The sequence below is a fragment of the Clupea harengus genome, chromosome 7 (genome assembly GCF_900700415.2).
Source record: "Clupea harengus chromosome 7, Ch_v2.0.2, whole genome shotgun sequence".
In the NCBI taxonomy this organism is placed as follows: domain Eukaryota; kingdom Metazoa; phylum Chordata; class Actinopteri; order Clupeiformes; family Clupeidae; genus Clupea; species Clupea harengus.
The window spans coordinates 17,866,935-17,874,434 of NC_045158.1; positions in this window are offsets into that span (position 1 = coordinate 17,866,935).

A 7,500-nucleotide genomic window follows, 5' to 3' on the forward strand; every position below is an offset into this window, starting at 1 on the left:
TACTTTGTGTCAGTTTAAGTTACGACCTGGATGAGGTCTCAGCCAATAGAAAACATCCCCTAGACAACGTAGCTTTGACCCTGCTGCACCTCCTCATTCTGCACATTATGACCACAGCCCCCCCCCACACACACACATCAGTGCTACATGGCTGCCTACATCTTTAGGTCATCTTCATAAGCATCTGTAACTGGATTTCCCCACCACACAAACATCTGGTGATTTCCCCCCAGCCCCCTGTTTCAAGATGAAACAGGGTGCATACATAATGGAATAATACTGTACCCAACCCGACCCATGGAACCAGGCTGTGTGGCCATTAGATATAGAAATATATGTCAGATAAGAATGTAACCTGATTGAAGTCACTTTATTCAAAGTGGCCCTAAGAGCAATGTATTGACCTAAATAATTAATTTAATTACAGTAAGTGTGTTACAGTAAAGAGGATACCTCTCATCTCAAGGCATACTGTGACAAACTACTAACCTTTACTGACAGGGTATCATTTTCAAAAGTATGTACATCGCAGTTTTGATTTAATAATTGTTATTAAAGGCAACATGTAGATTTTATAATAAAGACAATTAATTCAGAAGCAGGTTAAAATGAGGAATTAAAATGTATTTGAATTCATTTAAACTATAAATAAGCTAAAGTTAAAAAGTCCAATGCAGTAATTACATTCAAATTTAAACTGAAGCCAAATTCTTCTTAAAACAATGTGAAATGTTGATGTAAATGTTATTCATGTACAGCAGTTTCTTGCTCAAGTGTCATTGACTGTCTGAGATGTTCATTACTGTATAGTGGGAATAAAAACAACTACAGAATGAGGGTGGACATCTTTTTCTTTTCAATAAAATATACAAATGCAAGATCAGAGGAATCTACCGGAACTACCTGATATAACAAAAGGTTCAATGCAACCTAATCTGATGGATAAGCTTTTGTGACACCTCCTCATGAAACCGGACAACGGATTACAAAATACTCACATTCCAAACTATTTCTTTACATATGATGTACACATTATTATTATTTCTACAATATTTTATTAAATGAATCATTTATTTTTTCATCTCTCATTATCTGATAACCCAGAGATGTGTGCTGCTTAAAAGCCATTTAACATTTTCTTTGGCTAAAAGTAGAAGCATATTTCTCCTATATAATTACACAAACAGTACAAATAATATACCTGAGATCAACTAGTGGTCGATGTTGTGTCCTCAAGAAACTCTTCTCTTTGTTGTTGTTTTTCTTGTGTTGTTTTTCTTTTCTTGTTTTTCTTGTTTAATCTTTTATCTTGTCCTGGATTTATCAGGTCTGTTAAATATCAGTCTTTCTATTAGGTTGTTGGTTTTGTCAATCTCTTTGTGCAGCGCATGGATGCAATCCAATCCCGTCTTTCTGACACCCTATTCAATAACATCTATGCAATTCCCAGGTGTTTAGAAGCTAATCCATTTATTGTAAAGGTTGAGATAAAATCAGATTGAGAATAATTCAGCGTGCTACTGAAATAACAATTTAACGTATAATCTTTTAGGCATCATAACTCCTTTAATCTCTTGCTTGATACATTGATATAGCTGCCGATAGATCAGGTCAATATCTTATTTTAGAACAATTTTACTAAGAACAATTAAGCTTGCATGTGATTTAATTTGTTATTGTTAAAGTGTATGTAGTCATGATGGTGGCTGAGTTGAGGAGCGCACCATTCCACACAGCATACTGACACCTTCATTACAAATGAACATGACGCTTAACACTTTGGTGTCTTACTCACACAATCTTTAAAGAAACACGCTCATTGCAAGGCAGTTATGACAGTTACATTTAACAACTAGTCCAGTAAATTAGGCAGAATAATTAATTTGCCTAAATTACAAACCTCCCATTTCTCACACTTTAAAGGAACTCTGCATTATGCACATATATTTGCATATATTTAAAATGTCATCCTGATAGTATCAACCACAGAGCACATCAAAAATCATGTCCTAAAGCCATTTTGGACAAAGGCACAGTGAAAGAGAGAGAGAGAGAGAGAGAGGGTACGAGAGAGAGAGTGAGAGTGAGGAAGAGAAAAAGAGAGAGAGAGAGAGAGAGAGAGAAACTGACACGAGTCCAGTTTGACAGTAGCTGTGCCATCTTTTGCCCCTACTGGCGCATATGTGGTGCGACACGTCCTCCAACGCGAGAGGAACCAGCTGGCCACTGCTCCTCTCCTCTCCTCTCCTCTCCTCTCGCTCGCCTAGCTGTGACTCGATTCGCCGGGCGGGCGGAACACAACGCAACACAACACACGGGCGAAAGAACACAGCCCCCTGGCCAGCACCGGGGTGAGGAAGAGGAGGAGGAGGAGGAGGGGGGTGGGGATGGGGGGGTGGGAGGAGTGTAGTTGGGTTGTGTTGCCTCGCGTTGTCTGGGTGGAATCCAAGGGAGACTGTGCAGGAGTTGTTTCATGTGCACTATATAATGCTTAAACAATAATTAATCATAGGACTCTTATTATTATAATAAAAAAAATTCATGTTGTAACAACAACAACACAGTAATAATAATAATAATAATAATAATAATAATAATAATAAATAAATAAATACATTACTAAATAATTATTACTATTTCGATACAACTTTTTAATACATTTAATAAAAAATCTGTTGAGGGAATGTAATACTGTAAAAATCGCGTCACATAGCAAACAAGTGAAACTGGCTGAAAGCACAGAGGTTTCCATGTAGGCTTCGGTGAGGGATGATTACGTTTTTCAGTGTAGAGTTTCAGTGAGGGAGGACGTCTAAGTGTTCCTGTGTAAAAACAGAGATGTCTACAGGAGACCCACATCAGCTGATCACATGCAGAGGGAATTTGGTGGGTGGCACAGAGTTTCCATGGTTACCTTTCAGGGGTTACCCAGAGTGCACCTGTTTCCATCCTAAAAAGGACCTCTGCTCTAAATACAGGAAGGTGCGAAGCAGACAGTTAATTATAGTCTGGCCTTTTGGTGTGGGAGTTAATGAATTTCAAAGTGCATCAATTATGAGCTAATTGGGTTACACGTGTGTCCTGAGGAACGATCACTGAAGGGAGGAGAGGAGAGGAGACCACACTCAGACCGCATTCAGTCTGTTCTTTGCTTGTGTGATCCCCTTAGAGAGCTGCACTGCTCACAAACAAACAAAAATAGATAGATAGATAGAGAGATAGAGATAAAGATATATTAATAGATAGATAAATATAGATAGATAGATATATAGATAGATAGATAAATAAATAAATAAATAGCAGTAGGATAATAGGGGAAAAGGCTTGTTAGAAGTGTAGTAAATGTTTTAAATAGTGTACCTCTGTAATAATTACATTTTCATAATACATTTTCAGTGAAATGCTTGATAGGAATACATACATTCTTATATAAAAATCAGCCGCAGAAGTGCAAACAAAGAAACACACAAAGAAAGAAAGACAAACACCCTGTGGTGTGTGTCCATCCATCCATCCTGGTTTGGAGAGTGTGAGGGTGTGTGTGTGTGTGTGTGTGTGTGTGTGTGTGTGTGTGTGTGTGTGTGTGTGTGTGTGTGTGAAGATCCAGGAGGACAGTGTGTAGCATGTCCCTGGCATGTCCTGGGTGAGCAGGGTGACCTTCAAATAATGAGATGTGCCTCTAGGGGCTTATCACGCAAGCGCCTGTGAAGCCCCACACAGCTGGGAGGCTCTCTGGGCCTCTGTTCCTCTCCCTCTCTCGCTCTCTCTCTCTCTCTCTCTCTCTCAGTCTCTCTCTCTTTCTCTAAGGCTCTCTCAAACAGTCTCTCTGTCCCTCACTCTTCTCTCTCTGTCTTTCGCTAAGGCTCTCTCTAGCAGTCTCTTTCTGTCTGTCTCTCTCTGGCTTCCCCTTTCTTTGTGGCTCTCTCTCTCAGTCTCCCCTGTTTCTGGTTTGCTCTCTCTCCATCTCTTTCAGTCTCTCTTTTCTCTTTGTTAGTCTCTCTCCTGTCTAGTCTAGCTTGGTGTGTGTGGGAGGAACTTATATCTATAACACTTGTACTGAACTGGTGTATTTAGCTTATATATAAACTGATTTGACCAAAATATATTCATGAAATGTTTTTTAATATAAAAACGTTTTTTCAAAAGGTAAGGTTCACTGGCTTCCTTACTCTTTCCTGGTCTATCTCTCTCTAGCTTTGTAAGATTCTCTCCATCTCTCTTTCAGTCCATCCCTCTCTCTTCAAATCTGCCTCTCAGTCTCACAGTGTGATTCACTCATTCATTTCCTCCCTCTCTTTCTCTCTCTCAGCTTCTTTATTTCTTGTTCTCTCTATTTGTGTGTATCACTGTGTCTTTCTTGGTCTGTGTATCTTGCTCCCTCGCTCTGTCTCCCTTTCTTTCTTTCTCTCTCTATCTGGTCTGTTAGTTAGTCTGTCTCTCTCTTTTTCTCTCTCACTTTCTCACTCTCTTTCTCTCGCTCAGGCTCTCACTTGGTTTTAACTCCAGGGCATAACAAAACCTGCAAAAGCAACCTCTCACCTACCCCAACACACACACACACACACACACACACACACACACACACACACACACACACACACACACACACACACACACACACACATATGGAATAAACAACAGTGCATACAACACTTAAGGACAAAAAAATCGACTATGCTCTCCAGGAACAAACCAGCTGCTTCCAAAGCACCCTTGTTCACAGGTACAGTGAAGCCAGGTGAGGACCAGTAGACAGCCACACCTGATGCTGATGGCAGGTGTGTGTTTCCCATCATCCTGTAGAAAGCACCAAAGGCAAAGGTAAGATATTTCCAAGCATCTAGGTCTTGAATTGTAAGTAAGGCCTGCTTGAGACAAGGGCAGACAGTCCACCTGCTTTCCCTCTTAACCTTCAGAAGTTGCACCTCTTCTTCTTGTTCTTCTCCTTGTTGATGTTGTTGTTGCTGTTGCTGTTGTTGTGGTTGTTGTTGTTGTTCTTCTTCTTCTTTTTCTCCTTGTTTATGTAGTTGTTGTTGATGTTCTTGTTCTTCTCCTCCACATCATTGTAATCCTTCATTGCTAACCTCCTCCATCCATCCTTTTTCCTTCATCATCTCTTTATGCTCTTCCTCTCTCTCTCTTCTCCCTCGTCCTCCATTCTCATAGGGGTATTCACAGTGCCATGAGACACAGTGCCTATCCTGCTGATCTACACTGGCCCTCTGAAGCTTGTTTCAAGGTCAACACTTTCTGTCAAGAAGAAACCTATGGCAATCTATAACACTTCACCTTCTTAACATCTAAACATCCCCACTAATGACTTTGAATCCATACAGGTTGAATGTACATTACTGGTAAGGTCAGGTGATTTGAAATCATTAGACCAACAGCAAATCAATGTCAATGTCAACGTCAACATTTTCTTTTAGTTTCAAACTGACTGAACTAAAGTTAAAGTAATGTGTTGCCACAGAGCAAGTTACAAAGAGGTTTTATTTAATTTGTTGAAATGATGAAAAGTAGCTATATTTCACTGACTAACTGGCTGGCTAATGAACTTTTAGTCAAGATGGGGTTCATAAAAACGGGAAATTCATCGCTCTGGTTCTCATACCACTCGAGCCCTGTGCGATTGCGGTGCTCTATAACTTTGATTGATGAGGGAATCCATCAGAGTGATCGCAAGCATTCTCCACTATGAATCTGATGGGGTGGCTGTGGCTTGTCCATTAGCAGACTCTCCTGTCATTAAAGCGGGGGAGGGGTGTCGATGACTATGGCAAGGCTGTCAAATTAGCGCTGGGGGGGGGGGGACGGGACTACAACCCTACCACCTGAGTTATGGAGGCTAACATTTCTTTTCCCCTAAGCTCCGAAGTGGCTGAAAGTCTTGCACAGATAGAAAAATGGTCTGGGGACTGTAAGAAAAGATTTTCCGTCACAGGACATTTGTTTAATAGCATGGTAATTTCACTGACACATGTAAGATATGCAGAGTTGGTAGAAAATCCTCTCTCAGCTCTGTGGTCTAAAGCCTTCCTCCACACACCCTCGGCTGATGCACTGATTAAAGCCCAGACACTGAACTTAGGAAAATCCCACCTAGTCCTGGTAGAGGACAATATGACCCTTGTGTTGTGTAATGTTCTTAAATGTCAAAGATCCATAGTAGCATTTCATATTTACTTGTGTAATGTGTGTGTATGTATGTATGTATGTATGTATGTATGTATGTGTGTGTATGTATGTATATATGTATGTGTGTGTGTGTGTATGAGGAAGTGAATCATACTGTAGCCTGGTAGAGGAGCAGTGTTGTGATGAGAAACATGAGCATTTGGAGTGGAGAAAGAGACAACATGGAGGTGTATAGTCAGCGTTAGCAGCAGGATCATGATGAGCGGAGTGAACAATAACCAGCTGGAGGATGAGTGAAGAAAAGAAAACAAACAAACAAACAGACAAACACAAATCACCATCAGTACAACAACATACACCATAACCACAAAACACACACCACACATTGTCATTGCGGTTTGTGATTTTTTAATCACTAACACAATGATCAAGACAGTTCACTTGATCAAGTTATTTGATTTTACAACTTTGTTCCTTCACATGAACTGGCGGAGTGAGCTTTTGACAAACCCAATGTCACAAGTTCATTTCTTAGGAAGGACATATATCAATAGACTCTAACCTCACCTGAACTCATGTTGAATAACAGCTACATGGGCATATGCAGGTGTCAGAGAGGGCACCAGGAAGGACTGACTAGAAAACAATGAATTCTAAGGAGGTGAGAAGTCATTGTAGACTAGTTCTCTGTTTTGAAAGGGGCTGGTGTGCACTAACATGAAAATAACATTACAGTAACCATCGACCGGTAGACTGATAATCATAGATAATCATCACAGTGACCCCAAATGTCCTCCTCACCAACCACACTACCCATTTAGTTTGAAAGGACAACAGGCCCAGTTAATACGAAAGCTCAAATACCTCAGAGCTGAGAAAAATATTCAGATTACATATGCTTAATCTCTCCATATCCAATTGGCATGTGATAATAACTCCTTCTTTAGACACAAAAGGTAAGTCCGAGTTAATCAAAACCTGAGCTGACTGGGAGGTAATCCTCTTTAGAGTGTTTTGTTTTGCTGCCGAGCGACCGATGACACATATTGCCCAAAGGCACACCTTCTGTGTTATCCAGGATGTGAACCTGTTTTTCTCATGAGAGGGACCATTACAACAGACCAGGGAAAAACAAAACAACAACATAACCAGATGATGAAAAACAAACAAACAAACAAACAAACAAAAACAAAAACGATTAGGGTATGCTGCACCTGAGAAAATCAGGACAGACTGAGTGTGGTGTGGTGACGGCCGTTTAGGGGTCAGACGTTTTGTCTATGTGACCCTAAAGACCTCAAAATGGTGGCCAAATAGAGTTTTAACAGTTGTGTCTCCCATTCAAATGTAAGTTGTTTGATT